Raw genomic sequence first — 18,208 nt, 5'->3', positions numbered from 1 at the left:
AAAATGACTTGCCCAGAGTCACACAGCTAGTAAGTGTCTGAGGCCAGATCTGAACTCAAGAAGAGGAATCTTCCTGACTCCAAGCCTGGCATTCTATCCATGGTGCCATTCAGCTAACGTAGGGAGGGACAAAAAACACGAAATTTTAAAAATTAATGGACAGGACAAGTTGAAGGGGAAAGAAGTCACCTTTAAAAAGATTAGCTAAGGTAACTTAAGAGACATAGTATTGCGGTTATAACAGAGGGAAAAAATAATTTTAAAAAATACCCAACATTAGAGACAAATGAAGGGAAATGTAAACACAACTCTCATAAAAAGTTAAATGCTATAAAATGTTAAATAAAACAAAAAGACTGAAAAATCAAACAACAGAAATTAGTGACCAGTATTTGATTAAATAGAAAAATATAAATTGCTTAGAAAAAAACACCTCCTTATTCTACAAAAACTGTTGTGAAAATGTTAAGCAATTTGGAAAAAATCAGATCTAGAGCAACATCTTTTACCATATTCCATAATATATTCTAAATAGATGGGTAACCTTAATATTAAAAGGCATACTATAAAAAAATGAGAAGCAGAAGATGTACTCTTAACCAAATATGAAATAGAGGCAATTATAAATGATAAAGATAACTTTGATTACTCAAAACTGAAAAGCTTCTACACAAAATCTACCTAGGATAAAAGAAGGGGCTGAACATTAAAAAAAAAATCTGCAGCAAATTTCTCTGATAAGAATTTGTTTCAAAGTTACATAATTAACAATAACTATGTATAAGAATAATTCCCTAATAGATAATTGATCAAAAGATATGAACAATTTTCAAAAGCAAAGCAAAGCAAAAAATATTCATAACTACATGAAAGAATGCTACAAAGAAACTAATAAGAGAAACAGAAATCAAAATAACCCTGAAGTTTCACCTAACATCCTGAATATTAGCAAACATGACAAAAATTACTGCATTTATCAATGTTGGAGAGATTAGGGAATGTCACGCCACACTAATACACTGGTGTAGCTGTGAAATGGTACAACCATTTTGGAAAACAAATTGGAATTATCTAAATAAAGTGACTAAACTTTCCATATTCCTTTAAATAACAAAGTTCATCACTGGGCTTATACCTCAAGGAAGCCATTGGTAAGAATAAAATCCTCATATACACTAAAATATTTATAGCAGCACTTTTTTTGTGATAACAAAGAATTGTTAACAAAGTAGATGCCTATCAACTAAGAAATGACTAAACAAATTATGGTACACAATAGTAATGGAATATTATTGTAATGTAAGAAGTGATGTATATGAATACAAAGAAGATGGAAAGATCTATATAAATCAATACAAAGTGAATTAAGTAGGGCCAAGAATACAACATACATAACAGCAATGTAAATGGAAAGAACAACCCAAAAGAAAAACATAAAAAGTGAATGCAACAAAATCATAAAAATCAACATGACTTGAATAAAGAGATGAATGGCCACCCCCAATACACCCCTTCATGGAAGTCAGAGGTCCACAGTTTCAATGCATTCATCAGTTGTACTGATTTTTTCCCCTCTTTTTTGAGTTAAAAAAATTGTAGTTTCCTATATGGGATCTTCCTGATTCCTGGCCCAACACTCTATCCACTGCATGGAATAAAACAATCACTACTTAAAAGTTTACACTGTAATGGCAAGTGCACTTATAAATATGAACAACATAAAGAGAGCAAATACACGTCAGTTAAATACAAGGTAGTTTAGGGAGGAAGGCCACCAGCAGTTGGGAGGATCAAGAAGGGTTCCATACGGGGACGGCCAGGTGGTGCAGTGAGTAAAAGTGCCGGCCTTGGCGTTGGGAGAGCCGGGATCGGTTCTGGCCTCAGGTACTTGGCACCCACACAAAATAACCGGCCATGTAACCTTGAGCAAGTTACTTAACCCCGATTGCTTTAAAAAAAAAAAAAAAAAAAAAGAAGGGTTCCATACAGAAGATGATATCTGAGCTGCATCCTAAAGGAAGAGAGGGATTGGGAGGCAAATATAAGGAGGGAATACATTCTAAGCATGGGAGATGGCCAGCAAAGAAGTGGAGATGGAACTAGAAATGTTAGCTATATAAATAAGAGGAGAAAAAAATAGAAGGAATTACAAGATGCAATGAGGAAACAAAATTATCACTCTTTGCAGATGATATTATGGCATACTTAAGAACCCTAGAGAATCAACTAAAAAAACTTGTAAAATAATTAACAACTTTGGCAGTTACAGGATATGGGGTAGCCAGGTAGCACAGCAAGTAAGAGCACCAGCCCCAGAGTCAGAATGACCTGGGACTGAATCCAGGCTCAGACACTTAGCACCCACCCAGAAACACCTGGCCCTGTAACCTTCAGCAAGTTACTTAACCCCAACTGCTTAGGGGCGGCCAGGTGGCTCAGTGAGCAAAGAGCACCAGCCCCAGAGTCGGGATGACCTGAAATCGAATCCAAGCTCTGATACTTAGCACCACACCCAAAAATAACTGGCTGTGTAACCTTGAGCAAGTTACTTAACCCCAATTGATTTAAAAAAAAAGTTACAGGATATAAGATAAACCCATACAAATCATCAGCATTTCTATATATAACCAACAAAGCCCAGAAGCTAGAGATAGAAAGAGAAATTCCATTTAAAACAACAGTAATTTTATATTGTAAACAATATAAATTACTTGGGAGTCTACTTGCCAAGACAAACCTAGAACTACATAAGCACAATTGCAAAATGTTTTTTATATAAATAAAGTCAGATCTAAACAACTGGAAAAATATCAAATGCTCATGGGTGGGCCAAGCCAATATAATAAATAATAAAAATGACAATTCTTTCTAAACTAATTTACTTATTCAGTGTCATACCCATCAAACTACCAAAAAGTTATTTGATAGAGCTAGAAAAAATAACAACAAAATTTATATGGAAGAACAAAAAAATCAAGATTATCAAGGGAACTAATTAATTTTTAAAAAATACAAAGGAAGGTGGTCTAGAGCAATGCCAGATTTCAAACTATATTATAAAACTAATCATTCATAACCAAGAGAGAGTATTAAGAAATATAAAACAGATAATTTTGATTATATTAAATTTAAAAGCTTTTGTACAAACAAAACCAATGCAAGCAAGATTAGGAGAGCAGAAAGGTGGGAAACACTCTTTACAGCAAGTGTCTCTGATAATGGCCTCATTTCTCAAATATATAGAGAAGTGAGTCAAATTTATAAGAATACAAGCCATCACCTAACTGATATATAGTCAAAGGACATGAATAGGCAGTTTTCAGACAAAGAAATCAAAGCTATCTACAAGCAAATGAAAAAGAGCTCTAAACCACTTCTGATTAGAAATGCTAATTAAGGGGAGGCCAGGTGGGGCAGTGAGTAAGAGTGCCAGCACCACACAAAATAACTGGCCATGGAACCTGGAGCAAGTTACTTAACCCCAATTGCTTTATTTTTAAAAAAATGAACTCTGAGGTATCACTATACATCTATAAAATTGGCTAATATGACAAAAAGGAAAATGATAAATTTTGGAGAGGATGTAGGAAAATTGGGACATTAATACACTGTTGGTAGAGTTGGGAACTGATCTAACCATTCTGGAAAGCAATTTGGAACTATGCTCAGAGGGCCATAAAACTGCATATCCTTGGACCCAGCAATACCACTACTAGGTCTGTATCTCAAAGAGATAATAAAAAAAAAAAAAAGAAAAGGACCTACATATGCAAAAATATTTATAGTAGGTTTTTTTTTGTGGTGGAAAAATAATGGAAATGAGGGGATGCCCATCAACTGGGGAATGGCTGAACAAGTTGTGGTATATGAATGTAATGGATTACTATTGCACATCAAGAAATAATGAACAGGCAGATTTCACAAAAACCTGGAAAGACTTGTACAACTGATGCAAAGTGAAATGAGCAGAACTAGGAAAACATTGTACACAGTATCAGCAACATTGTGTGATGATCAAGAATGAATGACTCAGCTCTTTTCAGCAACACAATGATCTAAGACAAGTACAAAGGTCCCATGAAAGAAAATATTATCCACATCCATATAAAGGACTGATGGACTCTGAATACAGATTGAAGCATATTTTTTCACTTACTTTCTTTTTTGTGTTTTTTTTTCCTTTTGATCTGTTTCTTCTTCCACAATTGTGACTAATACAGAAATATTTTTACATGATAGCACATGTATAACCTACATCAAATTGCCTACCATTTTCTGAAGGGGAGGTAGGAAGAAAAATTTGGAACTCAAAATCTTGTAAAAGTGAATGATAAAAATTGTCTTGACTTTTAACTGGGGAAAAAATACTATTAAAAGAATAAGTGTGAGATGGAATGTTGTATGTAAGGAAAAAAAGGGAAAAAAAGGAGAAAAAAGTCTGGTTGGATCAGCAGGGGTGGGGGTGAGAGAACAAAATGGTGTTCCATACGGTGAAACTATAAAGACAGATTGGGCTTCAAAAGCTTAATGGAAAGAGGGTTGTTTTGTTTTGTTTTGAATATTAAGTCTAACAGGAAACTACTGGAGTTGGTTTGGTCTAGGAGTCCCATGGTCAGATTTGTGTTTTCAGAAAATTATTTAGGCAGCTGTGTATAGGATGTACTAAAGTTGGGAAAGACGTTAAAGTTAGCAGATCACAGTCTTGCCTGCAGTGATCCAGGCAAGAGGTGAAGAAGGCCTGAACAAGGTAGGAGTTAGGTTAGTGAATAGAGGTAAAATTTGAGAAATCTTGTCAAGGTAGTAACAGAAAGATCTGAAAACTGCATGGCTATGCAAGGTGAAATAAGACTGAGGACTAAGTCCAGAATAATACTGGCATTACTAAAATAAAATACTAGAGTTCTTAACATTTAACATGGTGCCTCACCTATAGTAAACCCTTAATAAATGCTAGTTGACTGATCGATTGGATGTATTGCCCTATTTAATCAATCTATTTTTAATTTAGAAAAATTTATATTGTACAGATATATCACTGTTGATTTCTTATGGTGTCTGTGATCATTTTTTTGGGGGGGGGAGGGCAATTGGGGTTAAGTGACTTGCCCAAAGTCACATGGCTAGTAAGTGTGGCAAGTGTCTGAGGCTGAATTTGAACTCAGGTCCTCCTGACTCCAGGGCCAGTGCTCTATTCACTGTGCCATCTAGCCAGCCCTGTGATCATTTTATAAAATCCTGGGCATCAAGTCCAAATTGAAACCTCCTATGGGTAGTATTGTTTGCTACAGAAAAGTTATATTCAATTGACATGCTTTTCCAAAACTGTGAACTGCCATGTATGTGACTAAGTGACAAAAATTCACTTTTAAAGTTTTAAAAATGTTATAATCAGAGCTACAACTGCTAAATTTTATCAATAATAGCAATAATAGTAAAGGAAAAGAAATCTACTATCTCCTAGTTTTTGACTAAGAGATGTAGACAAAAACTTGACAATCCAAGAAACTAATAACATAATAAAATAAAGTTAATTATATTTCCTGAATCACATATAGTATCAAGAAGGTATAGAAAGTGATCATTCTCAGAAAAGTCCGGGAGTAAAGAAAACAGATGACGGGAAAATAATCCAAGAGTAAATGGATACAAATTTTGTTACATTGAATCTAATTTAAACCTCCTTTTCTGTGCTACCACTATCGTATACTGTGTTTCCCCGATAATAAGACCTATCCCGAAAATAAGCCCTCCCCTTACTGTGTAAGATTCCTCTAAAATAAGCCCTCCCCCGAAAATAAGCCCTATTGAGATTGCTACTGTAGTGAAGGTGATCCCCTGCACTACACACTACATTATGGTACCCTCTGTATGAACCCTCCCCCCCCCTGGGTGTAATAAGAATGTAAATTTTAAAGATCTTCCCTGCCCCTAGGCTAATATGCACCTGAAGCCTGGGGTGGGGGAGGCTTCTTTTTCAGTTGGTACTTTTTGATTGGCCAGTGGGTCCAAAAGGTTGTTACATTCTCTGAGCCAGTAGGAGGCTATGAGAGTCCCCCGGCTTTGAAAAACCCAGAATGTGGAAACCCAGATGTTGACTGGGTATGGACATGGTTGGACAGTTTGGAAATCTGTCTACTTGATGTTTCTGTCTTGATAATTATGCCTGTATACTTTGAGGTTCAGGGTGCTGACTTTTCTCCTGAACAAGGTAAACGATATATGTCTGACTGATTAAAGTAAGCTTGTTAACCCATTTTGAGTTGCTTTCCTTTAACAAAGCAGATCCAAGAACCTGTGGTGGCGGCAAACCCTGAGGACGCTTGGGGTGCTTGCTGCTACAAAATGGCGCTGTGAGCAGGATCTGCAGAGTAAAAGGAAAGTATGGGGACTGGGATAATTGTTTGTTTCCCAGTTGTGGTAGCTGTGATTCTGTGGAGCTGTGGAGCAGGAGAGAAGAATGGCCTGCATGCGGACTTCGCTGAGCTGAGAGCGGGAATGGTGAGCTGCCTGCATCGGGACCTGGGCAGAAGCCAGGAGCGGCTGCCACCTGCGGGAGGAGAAGGAACCCAGGAGTTCGGAATTCAGCCACAGGAAAAGATAAGAACTGAGCAGCAAAGCAGGGGCACTGAGTGTGTTTCCTGGCTGCATCCCACAGTTTGGGACCCAGGGGGAGGATGGACTTGTAACTATGGTGGGTGGGCTAAAGTGCCTTGGACCCCCAAGGACCCCACCTTGTTGGTTTTGTTGCCCAGGCCCCTCTCTGTACTTGGAAGCAGGGGCTGGAGCTGTGTGAGGGGAAGGACACCGCCCCGCCCCCCCCCAACTTTATTTGAACTCTTGTTTTGAACTGAATATGTACTTTGTATTTGTTTAAGGCCCAGTGGCCACTTTGCTAACTTTAGTTCAGTACTTTGAAAATGTGACCTAAGAAATGTTCAGAGCTAATTCAAAAGTAAATTGTCTATGCTATGGGCATGAAAGATCTTGGGGCCGAATGTAATAAGAATGTAAATTTTAAAGATCTTCCCTGCCCCTAGGCTAATGTGCACCTGAAGCCTGGGGTGGGGGAGGCTTGTTTTTCAGTTGATACTTTTTGATTGGCCAGTGGGTCCAAAAGGTTGTTACATTCTCTGAGCCAGTAGGAGGCTATATAAGTCCTGATGTGCAGCTTTGTTTTGGGACTCACTTTGAGAAGTGTTCTGTGATTTGATCTGAATTCTGGGAAGCTGTTGTTGAGAGTCCCCCGGCTTTGAAAAACCCAGAATGTGGAAACCCAGATGTTGACTGGGTATGGATGTAATGGTTGGACAGTTTGGAAATCTGTCTACTTGATGTTTCTGTCTTGATAATTATGCCTGTATACTTTGAGGTTCAGGGTGCTGACTTTTCTCCTGAACAAGGTAAACGATATATGTCTGACTGATTAAAGTAAGCTTGTTAACCCATTTTGAGTTGCTTTCCTTTAACAAAGCAGATCCAAGAACCTGTGTGAGCAGGCACCCTGGGGACACTGGGGTGCTTGCTGCTACACTGGGTGAAACGCACGCCGAGCTGCATCCAATCAGAGCTGCAGCAGTGAGCGTGTCATCCTGTTCTTTATTGAATTCATTATTGAATAAAGGTACATTTTTTTGTTCACATTTACCTGTTTATTAAAATTGCTGTCAATGTTCATTAAAATAAGCCCTCCCCTGAAAATAAGCCCTCTGGTGTTTTTCTGTCCAAAAAATTTGATAAGACAGTGTCTTATTATCGGGGAAACACGGTATTTAATTTCTTCTAAGAAACTTCATTTTAAATGTCACTACCTCTTACCTGGATTGTTGCCAGTGTCCCAAATGGTCTCACTGCCCCAAGTTCCCTCTCTAACCAATTCCTCATACAAACTGTTTAATAAGTATTTCCTGCAGGGGCAGCTAGGTGGTGCAGTGAACAGAGCACCGGCCCTGAAGTCAGGAGGACCTGAGTTCAAATTCGAACTTAGACACTTAACACAAAAACTAGCCGTATGACCTTGGGCAAGTTACTTAACTCCAAATGCCCTCCAAAAAAAAAAGTAATTTACCTTAAAGACATATCTGATTATGTGCCTCCCTTACTCAATCAACTCCAATGGCTTCTTATTGCCTCTAAGACAAAATTCCTGTTTAACTTTTAAATCCATTCATAAATTGGCCCCAACCTATCTTTCTAGCCTCACTGGGCATTATGTACCCCCTCCTGTGTTCTAGCTAAATAGGCCCTCTCCTTGTTCCTCATGCTGACATTCCATTTTGCACTGGCTGCCCACATATCTGGAATGCATTTTTTCTTTACTTCCATATCCCTGAATCCCTCTGCTCCTTTAAGATACAGTTGAGACCATCTTCTGCATGAAGCCTTTCTTACCCTCCCACCTGCTACTCAACTGCTTCCCTCTAGTTTAGTCAAATAAGTCAATAAACGTGTAAAATAAGCACCCACTATGTACCAGGCACAGTGCCGAGTACTAGGGACACAAAAAGAAGCAAGACAGTCCCTGTCCTCAAAGAGCTTACAAATCTAATAGGGAGAGATATTACAAGAAAATATTATAAACAAGCTAAATAAGAAATAATAATGGGGGAAGGCACTGGAATTAAGAGGGATCAAGAAAAGCTTCCCGTAGAAGGTGGAATTTTAGTTGGGACTTAAAGGAAACTAGGGAGGTCAGCTGTTAGAGCAGAGAAGGGAGAGCATTCCAAGCATGGGGGACAGTCAGAGATAAAGAGTCTTGTTTACGGAACAGCTTGGAGGTCAGTGTCACTAGACTTAAGAATAAATGTTGAGGAGTAAGGTATAAGAAGCCTGGAAAGGTAGGAGGGGGGCTAGGTTATGATGGGCTTTGAATGCAAAAGAGAATTTTGTATTTGATCCTGGAGGAAACTGGGAACCACTGGAGTTCATTAAAAAATGAGGTAATATGGTCAGACTTCCCATTTACTCTGTATTTAACTACTCTGCACACATCTGCATTTATTCATTTTACATTTGTTATATGTACACACACAAATACACATTATGCATTTCATTCTTTGTATTTATCATCACCAATGCCTAGCTCAGTGCCTGTCATATAGTACACATCTAATAAATCCTAGTTTACTATTTAACTTAAGTAACTTTCACAATATTTATTTTACTCTTCATTTGACAATGATCAGTTTCTTTCATATGCTATAAAAGTAGACTCAAGAAGGTGGAATAGGTTGAAATGTACCTAAAAAGGCAATACAGCCATATTATAGAGGGTCTTGAATCCTAGACTAACAAATGTGGTCTTTATTCAATAAGCAAAAGGGATAAAGGGATGAAGCATTTTGTGTAGAGAGCTACCATGACATTTTAACAAAATATATTTATACAATATTGACTTGCTTCTAAAGCACTAATTAACTTCCAACTGCTATTAACATATAAATTCTTATATCAAATACTGAAATCTACAAAGCCTATGTATTAGTTAGGGCCTGCTTGCCATGAGGTAGGCTAGGCTTTACAACTGGAAAGGACTATAGTGATCCTCTAGTCTGATATAAACAGACCAGTGTAGTCAGAAAATTAATCTGACAGTAGCATGTGACTGAAGAAAGAAGACATTCAAAGCAGAAAGCCTGTTAGAAAACTACCTCAGTAGTCCAGCTAAAAGGAAAGTGAGGTGTGAGGGTAAGTGTGAAAATCACAGAGATGAGATTAGTGGAAGACATGGTGGAAACAGAAATGAAAACACTTGGTGATATGACTAGACTCCATGCTTGGAACGCTCTCTCTTCTCTACTCCAACAGCTGACCTCACTAGTTTCCTTTAAGTCCCAACTAAAATCCCACCTGTTACAGGAAGCTTTCCTTGATCCCTCTTAATCTAGTCAATTGACTAAATTAATTGACTCTCATATGGGAGCAGAGAAGAATAAAATATGACTCTTAAAAGAATAAAGGTAAATGGAAAAATGATGGTGACACTGACAGAATTATAGGTGTCAGGAAAAAAAGATTTAGGAAGAAAGATACTAAATATCTACATAGACAGTGGTATGTAAAATCGCTGAGACAAGCAATAATTTTTATATAGTTTTATTTGTGAAATAAAGTGGTTATGTGCATGTGATGCTACTAATATTAGGCTAACTGATTTTGTGATCATATCCTAATAAAGTGAATTGAGGTGTTTTCCCAAACTTTAGTTAGTTCTCTACCAGTTTACAGCCAGATTCCATGTCATATATACATTTCTTTTGCTCTGTTTTAAAGAATGGATACTTGGGGTGGCTAGGTGGAGCAGTGAATAGAGCAACGGCCGTGGAGTCAGGAGGACCTGAGTTCAAATGCGACCTCAGACGCTTGACACTTGGGCAAGTCACTTAACCCCAACTGCCCTCCAAAAAAAAAAAAAAAGGAAAAAAAAAAGAATGGATACTGACCTAAGGAAATGTGCAAGAGTTGTAGCTTTTGATGTACACTTGAATGCCTGTTAAGAGATATCATAGCAGCTATTGGTGTAAGGAAAGCAAACATTTCAAGGATCATTCAAACACACAATAAAACAGGATGAGCCACACCAAAGTCCGAAGGAAAATGTAGTCAAAAGTAAAAAAACAATGCCAAGAATTGTCAAACTACTGCTGCAAAATTGTCTAATTAACTGGTTAAAACAAGCAAAGACCTTCAGAAGGGCCTGACAAACTGAACATATTGATATAGATTAAAAAAATTAGCAAATTTTATAGCAAGAACAGGCTTCTTGAAGTTAAAACAAAAACAAGATCACATGTGCAATTTGCTGTTATTAAGAAAAAATATGTGTCATGGGCAAGATAACAGAGTAATAAAGATTAGCAAAAGGTTATTTTTATTGATGAAACTTTTTTCAAGGTTATGTCAAAACAGATGAGAGAAGTTCAGGTGTGTCTGTAAGATCTGAGTATATCAGACTGCAAAATAACCAACCTAAAAATGTTTGAGAGATTTTTTACTTTCAGTGAGCCTGGATATCTCATCTCCAATGAGGTAATAATAAACTGATAAATATAATGATATGCTTAGAAGCATAATTGTTTTTGAATTAAGGAAATTCCCAAAGTGAAATGGAATACTACAAAACAACTTTATGCCATGCCACATTTCACATAAGGTTAGGAAATTTATCCAAGAGGTAGAGACAAACATGTGCTAACTTCCATGATTTAAATCCTACCGAAAATGGATTTGGGGCTATAACCAAAGCTAAACTTAGAAAATAGATTGTCCATTAAAAGTGTGTTAACATCCAATATGACATGTAGTTGTTGATGAAAAATATCAAATTGTATCAAAATCTTGTTGCATTTTTCAAATGCTTTATTAACTTCTGATTTACATCCTTCACTTCCGCCAGATTTTGACTTACAAATTTTCTCCACGTTTTTCCCCTACCCACCACCCCAAAATAGCAGTCCCACAGGACATCCCCTACTCTAAGCTGCTCTCTCCCATATTTTCTCCCATATCCCTGTCGACTTTTCCAGTAGGGCAAGGTGGATCTCTATGTCCCAGTGCCTGTATAACTTATTTCCCAATTACATGTAAAATGGTATTGATAATAGTATGTGTGTGTGTGTGTGTGTGTGTGTGTGTATATATATATATATGAACATTTTGTTTTAAATCTTTGATTTCCAGATTCATTCTCTTCCTCCCTTGTCACCCACCCATAGTAGGAAGATAAGCAGTTCAGTATAGATTGTACATGTGTAGCTAATGTAAAACAATAACACAGTAGATATATCGTAAAAGACTTACTATATTTCCCTCCCTCCTATCCTACTTCCCACTTGTTGTATTCTCTACTTTGATCCCAGCCCTTTTCAAAAGTGGGTGCTTCCAACTTCCCTCCCCCCCAGGCAGCCCTCCCTTCGATCATCCCCCCTCTCACCCCCTTCCCCCCTACTCTCCTGTAGGGTGAGATACCCTATTTAGTGTGTATTTCATTCCCTCCCCAAGCCAAATTCAATGGGAATAAGGTTGACCCATTCTCTTTTGCCTTCCTATTCTTCCCCTCCATTGTAACCATTTTCCCTTGCCTCTTCTATATGAGATAATTTACCCCATTCTGTCTCTCCCCATCTCCTCTCATATTCCTCTCTCACCTCTTAATTTCATCTTTAAGTATCATCCCTTCTTATTAAATTGGTCCTGTGCCCTTTATCTATGTATACCTGTAAACATGTAAACATATATACACACATTCACATATGTATTCATATGTCCATATACCTTATATATAGACATATATATATATATATATATTTCTATTTCCTTCAACTATTTTCATATTGAGAAAAGTTTCATAAGTTACAATTATCGTTTTTCCATGCAGGAATGTAAATAGTTCAACTTTGATAAATTCCTTAGGATTTCTTTTCCCTGTTTACCTTCTCATGCTTCTCTTGCTTCTTGTATCTGAGGTGTGGTGCTGAGTATCTGAGCCCAGATTTGATCCCCAGGTCATCCCAACACTGGAGCTGGTGCTCTTACTCGCTGTGCTACCTGGCCGCCCCTCAACTCTGGTTTTTTCATCAAGAATACTTGAAAGTCCTCTATTCCACTGAATGAGCATATTTTCCCCTGAAACATGATACTTAGTTTTGCTGGGTAGGTGATTCTTCGTTTTAATCACAGCTCCTTTGACCTCCGGAATATCATATTCCAAGCCCTTCAATCCCTCAGTGTAGAAGCTACGAGATCCTGGGTTATCCTGATTGTGTTTTGACAATATTCAAATTGTTTCTTCCTAGCTGCTTGTAATATTCTCTCCTTAATCTGGGAATTCCAGAACCTGGTTATAATATTTCTAGGAGTTTTCTTTTGGGGATCTTTTTCAGGAGGTGATCGGTGGATTCTTTCAACCTCTATTTTGCCCTCTGGTTCTAAAACATCAGGGCAGTAATTCTTTGAGAACCTCCTGGGGGATGATTTCTAGGTTCTTACTTTGATCATGGCTTTCTGGTAGTCCAAAAATTTTAAAATTATCTCTCCTGGATCTATTTTCCAGATCAGTGGTTTTTCCCATGAGATATTTCACATTGCCTTCTATTTTTTCATTTGTTTGGATCTGTTTAACATCATCTTGATTTCTCATAAAGTCACTAGCTTCCCTTTGCTCCAATCTAATTCTGAAGGAATGATTCTCCTCAGTGAACTTTTGAGATTCTTTTTCCATCTGGCAAATTCGTCTTTTTAAGGCATTCTTCTCCTCATTGCCTTTTTGAGACTCTTTTGCCATTTGAGTTAGTCTATTTTTTAAGGTATTATTTTCCTCAGTCAGGCTGTTGACTCTCATTTCATAATTTTCTTGCATCATTCCCATTTCTCTTCCCAATTTTTCCTCCACTTCTCTTATCTGCGCTTCTTAAGGTCCTCTATGGCCTGTAACCAGCTCATATTTTCCTTTGAAGCTTTTGGTGCAGGAGTTCTGACTTCACTGTCTTCCTCCTGTTCCATGCTTTGCTCCTTTTTGTCCCCAAAATAGGAGTGTAATGTTGGAATCTTCTGCCTGCTTTGTTTCCTTTGCCTGGTCATGTCTCCCCTCAGTCACTTGACCCCTGGGCTTTTTGCCACAGTAGGACTCTGCTACCAGTGAGGGGAGCTTTTGTCCCAAACGCTGGGGTTTTCTCAGTTGCCAGAGGTATTAGATGGGTGCCCTCTGTGAAGTCTCCACACGCTCTGGCAAGCTGGTCACACTGCAGGACCTACACCCTAGACTGCAATCCAGATCCAAGCAGGTTAAAGCAAGAGCGATTACCCCTCAGACTGGTCGCTTGGTCCCCCTACACTCTTCAGGCCAGAAGCTGAAGCTGCCAAGTGGCACTGGCTGGCTGTGGTGCTGGCTGTGCCTGGTGTCTCAGCTGCTGTCTCGCTTTGGGGACAAAAGCCAAAGCACTCCCACTTACTGGGGGTCCCAAACTGCATACTGCACTGACCTCTAACTTTGTCCTTCGCATCTCTGTGTTGATAATTCTGGATCACCACTGCTGCTGCTGATCTGGAGTACCTTGGGCTGGCGGCTGGTCAGACCCACCCTGGGGCTAAAACATCCAGCTCCCTTGGCCCTGGGCTCGGCTGCATTGGCCGATTCCTGCTGGCCTGTCCTCAGTGGGAGTTTAGCTTCTTTTTGTGGGTTCTGCAGCTCCAAAGTTTATTCAGAGTCTCCTTTTTACACTGATTGGGGAAGGTGGGAGCCGGATCTGCTCGGAGGTCCTGCTTCTACTCCACCATCCAAAATTTTGTAACATAATGCTAAATTATGTAAAACATGTGACTGTGGCAAAAGAACACATTGTATATTAAAAGTTTTTTTTTAAAGATATAAAAATTGTGGAATCTCAGATCTTCTTGTTAAACTCTCTCTTGACCTCCAGTCTCACTTCTCCAACTGCCTTTTAGACATCTCAAACGGCAGATGTTTTAAACTTAACAAATCCAAAACTAAACTGATTATTTTTCCTCCTCAAAACCTCTCCTTTTTCTAAACTTCCCTATTCCTGCCAAGCACACCACCTGTTCTAAGTTACCCAGGCTTGAACACCATGAGTCCTCCTCAACTCCTCACTCTCTTACCCCCAATATGGAATCTTTTCATCAAGTCATGCCTATTCTGCCTTTAGAACATATCTCTTAACATATCTCTTATATGCCCCCTTCTCTCCTCTGATACTGTGAAGCAAGCCCTCATCACCTGTGCTTGGCCTATTACAATAACTTGCTACTTGGTGTCCCTAGTGCAAGTCTATCTCTGCTCCAATTCATCCCCCTCTCAGCTGTGAAACTGATCTTCCTAAAACACCAATGTGACCCCATTACCCTTACTTAAACTTCAGTGGCTCCCCATTACCTCCAGAATCAAATGTTAAGATCCCAGCTGGCTTTCAAAGCCATGTAAGTTTCATAACCTGTCCCTTCCCAAATTTTTTAGTCATATTAAACCTTAATTTCCTCTATGTCCTCTGCAATCCAGTGATTCTGACTTCCTTACTGTTTTGTTTTTGTATATGACACTCCATTCTAGAGTTTTCAATTGCTGTTCCTCATGATGCTAGGTGGTATGATAGATAAGAGTACTGGGTCTTGAATAATGAAGACCTGAATTCAAATCCAGCCTCAGAATATTACTAGCTGTTACCCATGGCAAATCATTTAACCTTTGCTTGCCTCAGTTCCATGCAAATATCTAAGCATCACAAGCATCTACCCACCCCCAGGCATCTTGCAATCTGTTTCACCCTGTCTTTTCTACCCAGTTAAGGATCCTCTAACACCAGACTTCTCATCATCATTTCAGTTAGATGGTAATCTACATTTTTATTTGCAATTTAGTGCTTAGCACTGTGCCTGGGAAATACATTCATCTATGAAAATGTTCATTCATTAAAACTGAAAAAAGGGAAAGAAGGCAGGTCAAATACCATTTGGCATCTGAAAAATGCATAAGATAATTAAACATGAGTTTCTAAAATATTTTAAAATTTATGTCTCTGAATCTTTGGTAAATGAATAACTGGAAGTAACTTACTTGCCTGGCAAATCTTAGCTATGTCAGTAGTTGAGACACTATTTAACAAAATATATTTATACAATACTGACTTGCTTCTAAAGCACTAATTAACTTACAACTACTATTAATACATAAATTCCTATTTCAAATACTGAAATCTACAAAGCTCATATATTAGTTAGGGCCTGCCTGCCAGAATTAACTAGTTAGTGATTTGAGCTTTGCAAAACTTTTATCTAGAACTATAATTTAGATCGTTTGTAAAGTAATGGTATAAAGTGTGAGGCAACATGTTACAGTACAAAGAGTGTAGGTTCTGTAGTCAAAGGACCAAGGTTTAAACTGTGATAGTCATTATGTATGTAAACAAATCATATAAACTTTCTGAACCCTTCCCCTCATCTGTATAATGGGAAGTCTAGCCTCTAAATATGGCCTCTAGAGTACTTTTCAATTCAAAATCTACAATCATATGATTACCATAAAATTAAAAAGCCCATTGGGGTATAAAAGGTGGTGTTGTGGACAAAGTCCTGGGCCTGGAGTCAGGAAGATCTGAGTTCAAAAATGATGTTAGTCACTTACTAGCTGTGTGACCCCTGGGCAAGTCATTTAACCTGTTTGACTCATTTTCTTCTACTGTAAAATGGGGATGATAATAATAGCACTACCTCCCATGGTTGATGTGAGGTTCAAATGAGATATCTGTGTCACAGAAATGCTTGTTGTTGTTGTTCTGTAATTGAAATAGAGCTACTTGCTACTACCAAGTTCTAAAATCATTCTTTTCCAGTTGGTAGTAGCATCCTTTCATTAATGTTTCTAAATAATCGAAAAAGAAACTTCAGGCAACCCCATAAAATTACCCTTACAATCTAGTCCAAAGACAACTGTAACCTATTTATAAAAATTTACTGAAGTTATTAATATACAGTCTGAGATGTCAAGTAATTGGAGGTTATTAACTCTAGTCTACAATGTTATTTAAGTTCTTTAGCACAACTTAAATTAATACTATATTTATACGGATTGCCTTTTTTTAATTAAAAGAGTAAATATAATTTTGAAATGTTATTTTTTCTACTATGCTTCCATTCTATTGATTATTAAGAAAATTCCCCAGGAAAATGTCACTATTGATTCAAGAATAGGGGGACCATGGAGGATGGCCTATTAAGATACCAAACAGGGGCGGCCAGGTAGCACAGTGAGTAAGAGCACCGGCCCCAGAGTTGGGATGACCTGGGATAGAATCCAGGCTCAGACAGTTAGCACCCACCCAGAAACACCTGGCCATGTAACCTTGAGCAAGTTTCTTAACCCTAATTGCTTTAAAAAAAAAAAAAAGATGCCAAATAAATCATTTATTGTTTACACTGCCACTGCTACTGAAAAAAGAGAACAGATGCATCACATAAATAAGTGTTACTGATTTACTCTTGAGAGTGGGAAGACTCCCAGTGATAAACATACTGCTCTCTGAATACCTGACTCTAAGGCAACTGTATGTTTGTTAATCATCAGCACTGCTACAAGCATGACTTTGCTGTACACAAGCTCAATGCTTAAAAGATTTGGTCTTCCTAGCCAATCCAAGCCTGAGTAAATGTGTGATTTCTGCTTTCTTGAAGGAAACTTGGCTATGTGACAACTTAACTGTTTCAGAACATAACTAGTCATTGAAGTACTCCTGAATAATACTTGTAATTATGAAGATGATGATAGTGACTAAGGGCATAGAAGTATTTTAGAAATGAAAATGAGTTGTGGAAATATGAGTTGTAGAAAATGTATAATGGTAGTGTCCAAAAATTTCATTCTAGACATAAATCTTCCCATCTATGCACTTCACTGTATTCTATAGAAAGTAATTCCACTCTTCTGCAAACATATACTATTGTAAATATATCAGATAGCTTTCCAACTTCTTATGCTTAAATGTATCTATATTATCCTTTGTATATAATTTGGGGGTAATTTAGCAGAGCTTTTTTATTATTTTATTTTATTTTGCTTTTTGGAGTGGGGAAGGTAGGGCAATTGGGGTTAAGTGACTTGCCCAAGGTCACACAGCTAGCTTTCTGTTAAGTCTGAGGCCGTATTTGAACTCAGGTCCTCCTGACTCCATGGTTGGTGCTCTATTCACTATGTCACCTTGTCACCCTGAAGAGCTTTTTTAAAAAGAAAATTTAACAGAGAATAAATAATGTTGATACTTTAATTATTTACACATTTTGGTATGAAAGTAAATTAAAATGCCATATAATTCTGGAACAAAATGTTTTAAAATAATGTTAATTACATAAAATATGTAGGTAAATCTAAGCTAAGGATTAAGGTACTATAGACACAGAAATTTTTTATTTGAAATGGCTTTATTTCACTTTTGCAAAATTGTTTTGCCATATATATATATATATATACAGTAATGGGAAATAAGTTCAGATATTCTCCCACTTTCAACTGTTATCAACAAAAGAAAAAAAACCCAAGTTATTTTAAATAAAAATGGAAAATCAGTGCCTATGAAAGAACATGAGGAGGAAATATTTTTGAAAGCAACTTAGAAACTAAATCACATCCATATATGTGTAAATATCTTTCCTTATAAAAAATTATAGAACAGGAGGGGCGGCTAGGTGGCTCAGTGAGTAGAGCACC

At 37.7% G+C, this 18,208-nt stretch overlaps 1 protein-coding gene across 7 annotated transcripts in view; it reads right to left on the bottom strand.

Moving 5' to 3' along the window:
• Nucleotides 1-18,208, bottom strand: part of WWP1 (WW domain containing E3 ubiquitin protein ligase 1) — a 147,311-nt gene that overhangs the window by 104,290 nt on the left and 24,813 nt on the right. The window contains exon 3 of one of the 7 annotated variants that reach the window (XM_069103612.1): nucleotides 10,440-10,486. The exons of the other annotated variants lie outside the window; for them this stretch is intronic. The gene's annotated coding sequence lies outside the window, so the exon portion shown is untranslated. The remainder of the gene's footprint in view (nucleotides 1-10,439; nucleotides 10,487-18,208) is intronic. 7 annotated transcript variants of the gene reach the window in all.

Source organism: Petaurus breviceps, unplaced genomic scaffold, assembly GCF_028583685.1.
Source record: "Petaurus breviceps papuanus isolate PSGF00001 unplaced genomic scaffold, PetGlider_PUasm1.0 582, whole genome shotgun sequence".
NCBI lineage: Eukaryota > Metazoa > Chordata > Mammalia > Diprotodontia > Petauridae > Petaurus > Petaurus breviceps.
Note: the sequence above shows the minus strand (reverse complement) of the source record. Positions and strands in the feature narration are given on the sequence as shown.